The sequence below is a fragment of the Lactuca saligna genome, chromosome 7, assembly GCF_052625555.1.
Source record: "Lactuca saligna cultivar CGN05327 chromosome 7, ASM5262555v1, whole genome shotgun sequence".
Classification (NCBI taxonomy): Eukaryota; Viridiplantae; Streptophyta; class Magnoliopsida; order Asterales; family Asteraceae; genus Lactuca; species Lactuca saligna.
Window position 1 is genome coordinate 96,690,522 of NC_136423.1, and position 11,827 is coordinate 96,702,348.

Sequence of the window (11,827 nt, forward strand, 5' to 3'; positions counted from 1 at the left end):
CATGCAGATCACGTAAACGTATATTTGTGAAATGGATTTTAAACTGTTATGTTTTACATATATTTCACAAATGGTTTTCCACATTTTATCAGTTAAAAGCATGGCATAAGAACATTTTGAACAATAAAACCTGTACACTATTTTGTCCTCGGTAACACTCCACATAAATACGCGAGTGGAGGACTATCATATTATTACTAGTAAATTTGTTAGTCCTGTATGATTGGAGACACGTCCTCGGTGAACACTCCACAGAGATACGCGAGTGGAGGACTACACCCGTAAGTAGAATCTTTGGGATTTAGAGAGCGTGACTTGAGTGTATAGATCTATACGGGGCTGACTACCCCACACCTAGTTGCTAGCTACAGCCGAACTGAAATGGTTCAAGGTAGACGAAAGTCATAAGTATGTGGACTACTTATTTCCACAGGTTTAGTCCATCATATGGTTATGGAACTCGCAATTAGGATAACAGAGATTTACTTATGGTATTAATGATCAACTTTATACAATTCACAACATAACCACGTATTCGGAAAACATCTTTTACATACGGTAACCTACATTCAGGAAAGTATGGGACTTTCCTGGTGTAACAGCCCAAAATTTCAGGTATTGCTTTAAAACTATTTTTGGGGCATTTTTAGGAGGGGACTCGGCGAGTTGGTGCCTGACTCGCCGAGTAGGACCTCGGACTTGGTCGCAGATTCGCGACTGGACTCGACGAGTCCATTAGGGACTCGGCGAGTCGATGCTGTTCAGTAGAAACCCTAGCCGTTTGATTCAGGATCGTATATAACGTCTTTAGGGCAGTCATTGCTCATCTTTTGGCTGATTGAGGATAACCTAAACATCTGTGGGCATCTGGAGCAGGAGTGAAGGCTAGTGGAAACTTGAAGGATTTGTTAGGCAAGAAGAGGCAAGGTTGTGGTCAAAGGAGGATCAAGAGGATTGAGCTCTGAAGGTTGGGGACACAGAGAACACGTTTTCCAGGTAATACTCGGACCATTTTTGTTGTTTTGGTGGTGTACACGAATCTAGGGTTTATGAGACCCATTTGGGGATTAGATAGATTATTATGTTGTTACCCAATCGTTTATACCCCAGTAATAGGATGCTTAGAGGTCCAGAAAGTCCCATGGGTGCATGTCTCGGGACCATGCGTATTTCAGGAGGCAGATGATCGACTGCATGGCATGGACTCGCCGAGTCCAATGATCAGACTCGGCGAGTAGCTTGAAGATTTACCGGCACTCGCCGAGTTGTTCTTCAGACTCGGCGAGTAGTTGAGGATTCATTAGAACTCGTCGAGTTGTCTTCGGACTCGGCGAGTGGAGTCGGGGTGGCCCCGCGATTCTTCCACGAGGACCTCATCGAGTCAAGAGGGATACTCGACGAGTAGAAAGGGGAACAACAGGGAAAGTTGGGGAGGACGTCTAGACTCGTCGAGTCGCCTTTGTACTCGACGAGTCCGGTCAAGTTGACCGTTGACCAGAGTTGACCTGCATGTAAATTCTTAGGGTCAGTTGTCTTGAATGATAAGAGTATTAATAAGGGTATATGGTATTATAGGGAGTCTGCAGATCGGCGGATCGAGTGCGAGTAGTTTCAAGAGTTGATAGCTTACATTACCACGAGGTGAGTCTTCTCACTATACTGTACCCGGAAGGGTTTGACTGTGTGACCGGAAGGTCGGAAATATTATGTGTTTTATATATGCTATAATTGAAAGGAATAGTTGCGATGCATGCTATATATGTTTCTATGGGCCGGAAGGCAATGTATTATGTGACAGGAAGGTCAGGTATGATATATGATATATGTGATATATGTGTTAGAGTAAATGTACTATGTGGTATATATGTTTATGGGCCGAAAGGCAATCATGTTATGGGCCGGAAGGCAATTATCTTATGGGCCGGAAGGCAATTATCTTATGGGCCGGAAGGCGATTATCATATGGGCCGGAAGGCATTGTACTGTGGACCGGAAGGTCCGGGCCTGGAAAGGCGTATATGTGTAAGTGGTATATTGGGGAACTCACTAAGCATTTTTGCTTACAAGTTGTTATGTATGTGTTTCAGGTACTAGCGAGGACCGTGGGAAGGCGCCGGCATGATGCATACACACTGCTGCTATTTGAGATCTTGGGGATTTTACATATGTATTTGTTTTGAAACATGAAATAAATATTATTGGTTGAATGAACTCACTTTATTTAAAATGAAAAAATTATTTGAAAATTAGCGTTGTTACAATTGGTATCAGAGCCTTGGTTTGAGGGATTCGGGTGTACCTTCGGGTGTAACTGAACTCAAACCGAGGATTTGAGGAAAAATATTTTAAAAATAATAAATACATAAACTTTTATAAATGGTAAAGTGGTAAATAAGAAAGACGCAGTGTGTACGATCAGCCAGCGCCCGAACGGTAAAGATCCCCAGAATACCTTACAATGTTATGTTATGCACTGAATTATGAATTGTTATGCATGCTAGAAGACTAGGTATACATGATAGGACTAGAATGGCCTGTTTTGTGATGCCTTAGTCTAGGGAGGTTGCTTGTATGAGATATTCGGTAGCGTGCAGGTAGATAGTGCATACGAGAAGGAGAGTACTCACTATTCGGGGTTTGGGGAGGAAGATTTGGGACGAATACTGACACGGTGTGGTTGGTAGTATTGGGCCCGTACTACCGAAGACACCGGGTCGGTGGAAGACCCAAGTAAGAATCCCTGGATATTGGAGACTGAGTAGGGTTGCGTTATCGAGTACAATTGTACTTGATGGAGTCTCCGATAATTTTATGTTGTATTTCAGAGACATCATGGTTACGACACGCCACGGAGCGAGTTCGAGCAGTATGAGTGACGAGGAGATTCGTCAGATGATTCAGGAGGAGGTAGCTGTGGCCGTTCGGGCTGAGATCCCGGAGATGTTTGGGTCCATTAAGACCACCCTGATGGAGGAGTTTGAGGAGCGGTACGCCGCACTGACTGAAGCTGCAGTCGCTGCCGCTACCGCAGCTGTGGCCGCTGCTAGGCCACAAGGGGGTGATTCGTTGCTATTCCGGGAATTCAGCAACACGAAACCCCCTGAGTTCGATGGGACGCAGGATCCGATTGCGGCGATGAGGTGGATCGCCGACATTGAGGGGTGCTTCTATACTTGCTCATGCCCGGAGCACTTGAGGGTACGGTTCGCCTTGAACCAGCTCCGTCTGGGGGCGAAGGATTGGTGGAAGTTCGTGACGGCGAACTTCACTCAGGCGGAGATTTCAGCAGTGACATGGGAGAGGTTTACTAAGATGTTCAGGGACGAGTACGTTCCCCCAGTGGAGAGGGAACGATTGATCCAGGAGTTCTTGACCCTTAAGCAGGGTACTGATTCCGTTGCGGTGGTTACACGGAAGTTTCATGAGAGGGCGATGTTCTGCCCCGAGCTGGTGTCTACAGAGCAGTCACGGATGAGCCGGTACTTGGGCGTGTTGAGGAGGGATATCCGGGAGTTCGTGTCAAACTCCACCTATCGTACTTTCATTGAGCTTCAGGCGAATGCCAGGAAGCACGAGATCGAGTTGGAGACCCAGGCCAGAGAGGAGGCCGAGTCTCGGCAGGTGGACCGGCGACCGGCTCAGTCTCAGCCGGCAGCCAAGCGATTCAAGTCCGCTGATTCGAGGACGGGAGGTTCGAAGGGCCGCACTTGCGGAAAGTGAGGCAAGAGTCATGAGGGGGCGTGTCGAGTGGGTGGTTGCTACAAGTGTGGCAAGGAAGGACACATTGCCAGGGATTGTCCTAAGGGGTTTATGGTTTGCTTTCATTACAACCAGACAGGCCATCGGAAGGCCGAGTGCCCGCAGCTTCGTCAGGGATCTACACCTACTACCAGGACTACTGAGACCCGACCGACGAAAGTCGAGGCCCCGAGAGCTCGCGGGAGAGCTTTTCAGCTGACTGCGGAGGAGGTCCGCGCTGCGCCCGATGTTGTAGCAGGTATGCTATCATTCACGTATTTACTTTAAAGTCGAAATGTTATGCTTATGTTGATGTATGTGTAGGTACTTTTCTTGTGAACTCTATTCCTGCTCTAGTGTTATTTGATTCGGGTGCGAGTAGATCCTTTGTATCGTTAGCTTTTAGTCAGCATATCGACATTAGTCGTGAGCCATTAAGTCGGCCTCTGAGCGTTTCTATTGCGGCCGAGAGGGTGGTTTGTGCCATGGAAGTTCTTCGGGGATGCGTGCTAGAGATTTTCGGGGTTGCGTTTCCGATTGACCTAATTCCTATTGCGATGGGATGTCTGTGTCATCGTGGGCATGGACTGGTTGAGCCGATTTAGCGCTGTCATCGACTGTGAGCGCCAGCTGGTGACTATACGAGACCCTAGTGGGGAGTTATTACGGTGTACGGTGAGGGTACCCGTTCAGGATCAGCTTTTTGTTCGGCCGCTAGGGCGAGGCAATGTCTACAGCAGGGATGTAAAGGTTTTGTGGCGTATGTGATGGATACGCGGGAGGCTTCCGAGAGACCGAGGACAGTGGAGGAGGTTCCAGTGGTGCGCGAGTTTCCAGATGTTTTTCCCGAGGATTTGCCGGGAGTACCTCCTGCGAGGCAAGTAGAGTTTGGTATCGATCTGGTTCCGGGGGTTGCGCCTATTGCGAAGGTGCCTTATCGTCTTGCACCTCCAGAGATGCAAGAGTTGTCCTCGCAACTCCAGGAGTTGCTGGGGAAGGGATTTATTCGGCCGAGTAGCTCGCCGTGGGGAGCACTGATTCTATTCGTCAAGAAGAAGGATGGTTCACACCGAGTTGAACAAGGTGACGGTCAAGAACCGCTATCCGTTACCGAGGATCGATGATCTATTCGATCAGTTGCAAGGGGCATCTTGGTTTTCCAAGATCGATTTGAGATCAGGGTACCATCAGGTAAAAGTGCGGGATGAGGACGTCCAGAAGACAGCGTTTAGGACGCGGTATGGGCATTACGAGTTCGTGGTGATGCCTTTCGGGCTCACCAATGCCCCGGCAGTGTTCATGGACCTCATGAACAGGGTATGCAGGCCGATGCTGGATCGGTCTGTGATCGTATTTATCGACGACATCCTAGTGTATTCGCGAACTAGAGAGCAGCATGAGGAACATTTGAGGGAGGTCCTTGAGGTACTGAGGTCGGAGAAGCTATATGCAAAATTCTCCAAATGTGACTTCTGGTTGCGGGAGGTCCAATTTCTTGGACATGTTGTTAATCAGGCAGGGATATTGGTCGATCCGGCCAAGGTGGAAGCAGTGATGAGTTGGGAGGCACTGAAGTCACCTTCCGAGATCAGGAGTTTCCTTGGGTTGGCGGGGTACTATCGGAGATTTATTAGGGACTTCTCCAAGATCGCGGTACCGCTCACCAGATTGACCCGGAAGGGTGTTACATTCTCATGGGGACCCGAGCAGCAGACTTCCTTCGAGACACTTCGTCAGAGACTGTGCGAAGCCCCGGTATTAGCTCTCCCGGAAGGGATGGAGGATTTTGTCGTATATTGCGACGCGTCGATTTCGGGACTGGGTGCGGTGTTGATGCAGAGAGGTCATGTGATAGCTTATGCGTCGAAGCAGCTGAAGCCTCATGAGGCGAGATATCCCACACATGACTTAGAGTTGGGGGCAGTGGTGTTCGCTCTCAAGATATGGCGTCACTACCTGTACGGGGTTCGTTGTACTATATACACGGACCATAAGAGTTTGAAGTATTTGATGGATCAACCCAACCTAAATATGCGTCAGAGGAGATGGTTGGACGTGGTTAAGGATTATGACTGTGAGATCCTATACCATCCAGGCAAGGCTAATCTGGTAGCCGATGCATTGAGTCGTAGAGCGGAGAGCACTCCATTGCGAGACGTATGTTTGAGACTGACAGTGATGACCCCGATATTGGATGCTATTCGTGGGGCGCAGGCCGAGGCTGTGAGATCCGAAATGCAGAAGAAAGAGAGAGTCGTTGGGTTAATTTCAGAGTTCGTTAAGGATGGACGAGGACTTTTGATGTTTCAGGGTCGGATTTGGGTACCATTCGTGGGCGGTACGCGTACTATTTTGATGGAGGAGGCTCATAGATTGAAATTCTCGATCCATCCCGGTGCTACGAAGATGTATTTGGATTTGAGAAAGGAAGATTGGTGGCCTTGTATGAAGAGAGACGTCGCGTGGTTCGTTGAGAGGTGTTTGACCTGCCGTAGGGTTAAGGTCGAACACCAGAGACCGCATGGTAAGTTGCAACCCTTGGAGATTCCTGAGTGGAAGTGGGAACAGATTACGATGGATTTCATCACCAAATTGTCGAGAACTGCCAGAGGAGTCGATACAATTTGGGTGATTCTGGATAGGTTGACGAAGAGTGCACACTTCCTTGCCATTAGCGAGAGTTCATCAGCGGAAAAGTTGGCGGAGTTGTACGTGAGAGAGATAGTATCTCGGCATGGAGTGCCGATCTCAATTGTTTCAGACCGCGATGTACGTTTCACTTCCAGGTTCTGGAAGAAATTCCATGAGGAGCTGGGTACTAAACTGCATTTTAGTACCGCATACCATCCCCAGACAGACGGTCAGAGCGAGCGGACGATTCAGACATTGGAAGACATGCTTAGAGCGTGTGTGTTAGATTTCGGGGGTAGCTGGGATGCGCATTTGCCTTTGGCTGAGTTTTCCTACAACAACAGCCATCATTCGAGCATTGGTATGCCACCTTTTGAGTTGTTGTATGGTAGGAGGTGTCGGACTCCCATTTGCTGGGGAGAGGTGGGACAGAGAGTGATGGGCAGTACAGAGATCATACTCCAGACGACAAAGCAGATTCAGCAGGTTAGGCAAAGGTTATTGACCGCCCAGAGACCGCATGGTAAGTTGCAGCCCAGAGACTGCAACTTACCATGCGGACAGACGCCGGTCCGAGCTGGAATTCCAGGTTGGCGACTTCGTTCTCCTGAAGGTTTCTCCTTGGAAGGGAGTGATCCGGTTCAGAAAGAGGGGCAAGTTAGGGCCCCGGTTCATAGGTCCGTTTCGTGTAATTGCAAGGGTAGGTCGGGTAGCTTATCGGTTGGAGTTGCCAGCAGAGTTGGGACAGATTCACAATACCTTTCACGTATCACAGTTGAGGAAGTGTATAGCTGATGAATCGGCGGTGGTTCCGTTAGAGGATATTCAGGTGGATGCGAGCCTGAATTACGCCGAGAGACCAGTAGCTATCAGGGATCGGAAGATCAAGGTTCTGCGGAACAAGGAGGTACCTCTGGTGTTGGTTCAGTGGCAACACCGGAAGGGATCGGAGATGACTTGGGAGTCGGAGCGTGAAATGCGGGAGCAACATCCGGAGTTATTCGCGAAGTGAGACTTCGAGGGCGAAGTCTAGTTCTAGTGGGGGAGAGTTGTAACAGCCCAGAATTTCAGGTATTGCTTTAAAACTATTTTTGGGGCATTTTTAGGAGGGGACTCGGCGAGTTGGTGCCTGACTCGCCGAGTAAGACCTCGGACTTGGTCGCAGATTCGCGACTGGACTCGACGAGTCCATTAGGGACTCGGCGAGTCAACGTTGTTCAGCAGAAACCCTAGCCGTTTGATTCTGGATCGTATATAACGTCTTTAGGGCTGTCATTGCTCGTCTTTTGGCCGATTGAGGATAACCTAAACGTCTGTGGTCAAAGGAGGATTTGTTAGGCAAGAAGAGGCAAGGTTGTGGTCAAAGGAGGATCAAGAGGATTGAGCTCTGAAGGTTGGGGACACAGAGAACATGTTTTCCAGGTAATACTCGGACCATTTCTATTGTTTTGGTGGTGTACACGAATCTAGGGTTTATGAGACCCATTTGGGGATTAGATAGATTATTATGTTGTTACCCAATCGTTTATACCCCAGTAATAGGATGCTTAGAGGTCCAGAAAGTGCCATGGGTGCATGTCTCGGGACCATGCGTATTTCAGGAGGCAGATGATCGACTGCATGGCATGGACTCGCCGAGTCCAATGATCAGACTCGGCGAGTAGCTTGAAGATTTACCGGGACTCGCCGAGTTGTTCTTCAGACTCGGCGAGTAGTTGAGGATTCATTAGAACTCGTCGAGTTGTCTTCGGACTCGGTGAGTGGAGTCGGGGTGGCCCCGCGATTCTTCCACGAGGACCTCGTCGAGTCAAGAGGGATACTCGACGAGTAGAAAGGGGAACAACAGGGAAAGTTGGGGAGGACGTCTAGACTCGTCGAGTCGCCTTTGTACTCGGTGAGTCCGGTCAAGTTGACCGTTGACCAGAGTTGACATGCATGTAAATTCTTAGGGTTAGTTGTCTTGAATGATAAGAGTATTAATAAGGGTATATGGTATTATAGGGAGTCTGCAGATCGGCGGATCGAGTGCGAGTAGTTTCAAGAGTTGATAGCTTACATTACCACGAGGTGAGTCTTCTCACTATACTGTACCCGGAAGGGTTTGACTGTGTGACTGGAAGGTCGGAAATATTATGTGGTTTATATATGCTATAATTGAAAGGAATAGTTGCTATGCATGCTATATATGTTTCTATGGGCCGGAAGGCAATGTATTATGTGACAGGAAGGTCAGGTATGATATATGATATATGTGATATATGTGTTAGAGTAAATGTACTATGTGGTATATATGTTTATGGGCCGAAAGGCAATCATGTTATGGGCCGGAAGGCAATTATCTTATGGGCCGGAAGGCAATTATCTTATGGGCCGGAAGGTGATTATCATATGGGCCGGAAGGCATTGTACTGTGGACCGGAAGGTCCGGGCCTGGAAAGGCGTATATGTGTAAGTGGTATACTGGGGAACTCACTAAGCATTTATGCCTACAAGTTGTTATGTATGTGTTTCAGGTACTAGCGAGGACCGTGGGAAGGCGCCGGCATGATGCATACACACTGCTGCTATTTGAGATCTTGGGGATTTTACATATGTATTTGTTTTGAAACATGAAATAAATATTATTGGTTGAATGAACTCACTTTATTTAAAATGAAAAATTTATTTGAAAATTTGCGTTGTTACACCTGGGAAACCTTGTACATAACCAGGTCTAACATAAATACATTTTTTACATTGTTAACTAACATTCAGGAAAGTATGGGACTTTCCTGGGGAAAACATTTACATAACCAGAAAGGATAACAAACTGGATAACTTTACATTTTTCACAATGGGTAACACAATCAGGAAAGTATGGGACTTTCCTGTGAATACATTGGTACATAACCTGAACAGTATGTCAAACCAGATAACCTAATTGTACATTCACACAAGATAAAACATGTTTTCAGTGTACAACCTTACTTTACATGTTGACAAACGATAACCAACCTTTTTAAGAAAATATGGGATTTTCTTGGTGTGCATAGCATTTCAGAAACAGAATGGAAACTTGAACATTTTCACAAACAAAAATTACTTATGAACTAACCAGCGTTATCCTGATTTTCAAACCGCTTGTGTTCTCAGGTCAGCGTTAGAACAGCTACCTGAAACAATTGTAAAACTTTTCTTTATGTAATGTAATGGTTGTTTTACTTTACTTACTATGTGCATTGGATTTGATACTCAACATGGAGTCAACCCCGGAAATGTTTCCGCCTTCGGTTTTCGGGGTGTGACACCCACCTTATAGACCGAATTCATGAATGAGGCCTACTAACGGTAAGACTAGCATTTTAATTATACATACATACATATATATATATATATATATATATATATATATATATATATATATTCATTAAGCTTGTAATAATAAAATAGTATATGGTTGAATTTTAAACTTGTAAAACTCTAAGGGTTTGAAATTTAAATTCTTTAAAATTAAACTTTTAATCACAAACTCAATTTTCAAAACTTGAGGACAAGTTTTGAACTTTTCAAAACTAAAGGGATCAAATAACAAATAATTTAAATTAAATAATTAATTTTATAATTATCTATATTTGACCTAATCCAATTTTAGTCATTAGATAATTACCAAATAATTTTAAATAATCCATATTTATCATATAAACAACCAATATTCAAAAGAATTGAAATTATCTATTGTTTTGGCAAGGATAATCATTTAAATAAGATAAAATTTAGATTTTAACTTGAAAAAACGATTTAGGCATCAAATCCAAGTGAAAACAGCAACTAAATCCTGAAATACCCTCTGCCTGACGCACGAACTCGCCGAGTTAGCTCTGAACTCGCCGAGTATGGGCAAACTCGCCGAGTCCAGATACTGACTCGCCGAGTTGAGTCAGGCAGAGGCATAAAAAAAACTCAATTTTCAGCAAGCAAAATAGTTAAGCATCACATACAATTGAAACCAATCGAGGCTCTGATACCACTAATGGGTTTTATGCATACGAAACAATCCTATGTGCTCATACAAACCCTAATGCTTGGATTTAGGTTTCTTTATTGTACATGCTTTGAATTCAAGACTTACAAACCTAGATCTATCATATATAATTCGAAATTATCATAAAGAAAACAGATCTAAGTGTTTTACTTCTTTCAAGTAACTTGAAATCTTTGTAATCTTCTTGATCTTGAGCTTAGAGTCACAATTGTAACTCCTCTAATGGTTCACAAACCCCACAAGCAAGAAGGCAATGTGAGAGAGGGTGAGAGATGCTAGAAATCGGCCCTAGGGTTCTCTTGGAATGAAGTGTAGCCGATTTCCATAACCTATGAGTCTTATTTACACTTGCAGGCTACTAGGGTTTCAATCTAAACCCTAATGGACAACTTAACACCAAGCAGCCTAAGGAACCTTCTGGAATAAGGCCTTGGACGAAAATATGATGGATCCCCATCATAATTTCGTTCCCCCTTAGGTCCATAAGGTTTCCTTAGCCTAAATGTTAACTATCATACATTCTAAGCAATTAATATCGGCGATTTCCAGGTGATTTCTAGGTGGGATATCGTTTATCGGTACTTTTGTAATGGCTTTGTGAAATATCGGTTCAAAATATCGGACCGCAAAAATCAGTGATATTTACCGATATTTCCAAGCAATATCCAGGTGAGATATCGATTAAGTAATTTTACTTGCTTTTTTTAGTGTTAAGTCATGGCCTTATGTTTTATGGACTTAACTTAACTGAACCTGCATTTATGTTAAGTACTTAATTATTAGTATTAGGTCATAGACTTATGTTTTAGGTATTAACCGATCTTATTGTTATGTTATTTGTTACATACTTTTGTGTTAACTTACTAGTTTCTATTGGTTTGATCATGTTGACGTGTTAATTGCATAATTATTAAATGATGATGATGATATTAGAGATCTAGATGATCTAGATAAAATAATTGGATGCTTTGGTTGATGTGGGCTTGGAGGAAGATTACATAGCTTATGTAAGATTATGTTTAAAACATTGAATGTTTTGAGTTTTGACCTTTTATATTATTTTTATGTTTATATATATATATATATATATATATATATATATATATATATATATATATATATATATATATATATATATATATATATATATATATATGTATATATATATATATATATATATGTTATACATGATATAAAAATACCGATATCCCACCGATATCCCAATGCGATAACCTATATCCCAAATATCGGCCCTTGGCCGATATTTGATTTTGGACCGCTATAACTGCCTAGCATACATTTGACAGTTTATACCCCTATATTTAATTAATCTCTTTTAGTCACCAAATTAATTCCTAAGTAATTTATGACCAATACTAATTAAATAAGTATGACTTCTCCTTTAATATTTTATTCTTATAATATATTAATAAACCA